Source organism: Pristiophorus japonicus, unplaced genomic scaffold, assembly GCF_044704955.1.
Source record: "Pristiophorus japonicus isolate sPriJap1 unplaced genomic scaffold, sPriJap1.hap1 HAP1_SCAFFOLD_58, whole genome shotgun sequence".
NCBI lineage: Eukaryota > Metazoa > Chordata > Chondrichthyes > Pristiophoridae > Pristiophorus > Pristiophorus japonicus.
The window spans coordinates 3,872,882-3,877,203 of NW_027254488.1; the positions used below are offsets into that span (position 1 = coordinate 3,872,882).

The 4,322-nt window shown below is 42.6% G+C and overlaps 2 non-coding genes across 2 annotated transcripts; one reads left to right on the plus strand and one right to left on the minus strand.

Moving 5' to 3' along the window:
• The first annotated feature begins 472 nt into the window (after positions 1-472).
• trnan-guu (transfer RNA asparagine (anticodon GUU)) lies at positions 473-546 on the plus strand. The gene has a single exon. It is a non-coding gene; the product is annotated as a tRNA-Asn (tRNA).
• A 1,275-nt stretch (positions 547-1,821) lies between these two features.
• Positions 1,822-1,893, minus strand: trnaq-uug (transfer RNA glutamine (anticodon UUG)). The gene has a single exon. It is a non-coding gene; the product is annotated as a tRNA-Gln (tRNA).
• Positions 1,894-4,322: the final 2,429 nt, after the last annotated feature.

Below are 4,322 nucleotides of genomic sequence, written 5' to 3' on the forward strand. Positions count from 1 at the left end.
TACCTCCATTCAAGCTTGAAACAGCAACTGGGCTTCCATCTCACGGGACGTTTGGGGTTGATGTGCGTCGCTTTCAATCTTTGAAATTTCACCAAGCAAGAAACGGTGAATCCAACTGTCCCTCTCAGCATTTAGTTCCCGGTTAATCACAGGAATATCCGCAGTCAGGAGCTGAAAAGGAATTAAAACTTAATACCGGCTTCGGGACAATCAGAATACTTTGTCACAGACAAGGCACTGGAAGGCTGGAAGGTAGATCACACCAGTTGTGGGAGAGCTGGTTGGTGGTAATATGGAAGTATCTGCAGTGTGCGGAACCAGACTGCTTCCACGCATCCACAATGAATGTCCCTTCATTTATTTGGGAAAAGTACAACTGAGAGTGGACAAGTTCCATACCGGTCAGAGCAATCTGAAGCTTTAACTGACTGACACCCTGGGTGTGGATGTGTTGCACCTTATACTTCCATCAGTCTCTGTGGCGCAATGGGTTAGAGCGTTTGGCTGTTAACCAAAAGGTTGGTGGTTCGAGCCCACCCAGGTACAAAGTGTTTAACTGTTTTTCCCCGAGTATTCGGTGCCGCACAGTCCCAGGTTGTCATTGTGCGTTTTGGCTGCACGACTCTATTCCGCAAATGTTGCCAGCAGTGCTATTATCCAGTTTGTTCCCACTCCAATATTTTATGAGCATTCAGTTCAAGTAAAACGATAACAATTTTTTACATGGATCATGTTCCTCCATCCAGCCCACTAGAAATAAATTATGTGATTGGGTTTAAAGAAACTGGTGGAAATTGATTCTATTGATACATATATGGGGCCCAAGTTTCCACATGATTTGCGCCTGATTTTTAGGAGCAACTGGTGGAGAACAGAATATCTTAGAAATCGCAATTCTCCACATTATATTTTCTGCAGTTCTAGTCAGGTAGAACAGTTCCACTTTGGAACAGAATTTTTTCTTCAAAAGGGGGCATGTCCGGCCACTGACGCCTGATTTCAAAGTTTTCACTGTGAAAACGTCCTCCAAACGAAGTTAGAATGTAGCAAGTGAAGATTTTTGTAGAACTGAAAAAACCTGTTCTCCACATTAAAAAATCAGGCGCAGATTACAAATTAGGCGAACATGCGCAAGAACATAAGAAGATAAGGAATAGGAGCAGGAGTCGGCCATACGCCCCTCGAGCCTGTTCCATCATTTAATACGATCATGGCCGATCCGATCATGGACTCAGGTCAACTTCCCTGCCCGCTCCTCAAAGCACAGGACAAATGATTGAAGTATCGACTGTCCCTCAGTTAGCATTTCTTTTATTGTGCAAAAGAAGGTGAGGGGTGAATTTCCCGTGAAAGCAACACAAAAGCAATTTACACAGATGCCGTCGAGGCTATGGTTTCTCAAGTGCCAGTTTTTGTTTCACATTGTTCATCACAGCTTGTAGTTCAGTCTTGCCAGGTAAAAAGTGCATTGGCATTGCAATGCATTAATGTAAATACTTGGCATGAAAAGAAAATGCGAATTTTTTCGAGTCCAAAACATGCAGTGCCTGCATTTCAAAAAGCGTTGCTTTTATTCATCCTGCTGAAAGCATATTGCACATATAATCTCAGCACACATTGTGCAGGTAAAGGCAGCATTAGATAAAAACACTGGTTTATCCTCCGCTGATTTGTAACAGGTAACTGATGGTTGAACACACGATTTGACAACGAGACTCGCAGATCAAGCATCACTGACAAAGTCAACACAACTGCCCCCCAACACCAGGTGTCTTTCACTTGTTTGTCCCAAATTTTGAGCCACAGGGACAACAAGAATTGAAGATCCACTGAGATTTGAACTCAGATCACTGGATTCAAAGTCCAGAGTGCTCACCATTACACCATGGAACCAACCACACAAAAAACTTTGAAACAGTTCTCAAAAACAAAAAAATCATCTCCAACATTACACTTTGGCTCGGCCTTTTCTCATGTTTCATGTCAGTTTCCCTTCTTTACGCTCTGCTAATTATCGACGCAGAGCAATTCACACAGATGCCGTCGAGTAGCTGTTTCTGTTTCTCACTGTTCATCACAGCTTGTACTTCAGTCTTGCCAGGTAAAAAGTGCATTGGCATTGCAATGCATTCATGTAAAATGCTTGGCATGAAAAGAAAATGCAACGTTTTGTCGAGTGCGAAGGTTCACCAGACTGATTCTCGTGATGACAGGACCGACATATGAGGAGAGACTGGATCGACTGTGCCTTTATTCACTGGAGTTTAGAAGAATGAGAGGGGATCTCATAGAAACATATAAAATTTTGATGGGACTGGACAGGTTAGATGCAGGAAGAATGTTCCCAATATTGGGGAAGTCCAGAACCATGGAACACAGTCTCGGAATAATGGGTAAGCCATTTAGGACCGAGATGAGGAGAACCTTCTTCACTCAGAAAGTTGTTAACCTGTGCAATTCACTGCTGCAGAGAGTTTTTGATAACAGTTCATTGGATATATTCAAGAGGGAGTTAGATGTGGCCCTGACGGCTAAAGGGATCAAGAGGTATGGAGACAAAGCAGGAATTGGGTACTGAGGTGAATGATCAGCCATGATCTTATTGTGTGATGGTGCAGGCTCGAAGGGCTGAATGGCCAACTCCTGCAAGTATTTTCTATGTTTCGATGTTTCTCTGAAGTGCCTGCATTTCAAAAAGCGTTGCTTTTATTCATCCTGCGGAATGCATATTGCACAGATAATCTCAGCACACATTGTGCAGGCAAAGGCAGCATTCGACGACAAAGTGATTTCTCCTCCGCTGATTTGTAAAAGGTAACTGATTGTTGAGCAGACGATTTGACTCCAGACTTGTGGATCAAGCATCAATGACAAAGGCAACAAAACTTCCCTCCAGCACCAGGTATCTTTCACTTGTTTGTCCCTAAATTTCAGCAGTTGGGACAACAAGCATTCAGGTTCTACTGAGATTTGAACTCAGATAATTGGATTTAAAGTCCAGAGTGCTCACCATTACACCATGGAACCAACTACACCAAAATCTTTGAAACATTTCTCAAAAACAGCAAAATCATCTCCAACATTACACTTTGGTTCGGCCTTTTTTTATCTCTCGTGGCAGTGCCTGTATTTCAAAAAGCGTTATTTTTGTTCATCTTGCTGAATGCATATTGCACAGATAATCTCAGCACACATTGTGCAGGTAAAGGCAGTATTTTAGACAATAAACTGATTTCTCCTCCGCTGATTTGTAACAGGTAACTGATGGTTAGCAACATAGAAACATAGAAAAAAACAGATGCAGGAGTAGGCCATTCGGCCCTTCGAGCCTTCCCCGCCATTCTATAAGATCATGGCTAACCATTCCTTCAGTACCCCTATCCTGCTTTCTCTCCATACCCCTTGATCCCCTTAACCGTAAGAGCCATATCTAACTCCCTCTTGAATATATCCAATGAACTGGCATCAACAACTCTCTGCGGCAGGAAATTCCACAGGTTAAGAACTCTCTGAGTGAAGAAGTTTCTCCTCATCTTGGTCCTAAATGGCCTACCCCTTATCCTAAGACTAGAACCCCTGATTCTGGACTTCCCAAACATCGGGAACATTCTTCCTATATCTAACCTGTCCAGTCCCGTCAGAATCTTATACGTTTCGATGAGATCCCCTCTCATCCTTCTGAACTCCAGTGAATTAACACACGATTTGCCAACGAGACTTGTCAATCAAGCATCAATGACAAAGGCAACAAAACTGCCCACCAGGTGTCTTTCATCTGTTTGTCCCAAATTTTCAGCAGCTGGGACAACAAGCATTCAGGTTCGCCCAAGATTTGAACTCAGATCGCTGAATTCAGAGTCCTCACCATTACACCATGGAACCAACAATGCAAAAATTATTTGAAACATTTCTGAAAAACAATAAAATCATCTCCAACATTACACTTTGGCTCAGCCTTTTCTCTTCCATAGTGTTCCCCTCTTTACGTTCTGCTAATTATCGATGCAGACCAATTCACACAGATGCCGTCGAGGCTTTGGGTTCTCAAGTGCCTGTTTTTGTTTCACACTGTTCATCACAGCTTGTACTTCAGTCTTGCCAGGTAAAAAGTGCATTGGCATTGCAATGCATTAATGTAAATGCTTGGAATGAAAAGAAAATGCAAATTTTTTCGAGTACAAAACATGCAGTGCCTGCATTTCAAAAAGCGTTGCTTTTATTCATCCTGCTGAAAGCATATTGCACAGATAATCTCAGCACACATTGTGCAGGTAAAGGCAGCATAAGATAAAAAACTGGTTTATCCTCCGCTGATTTGTAAC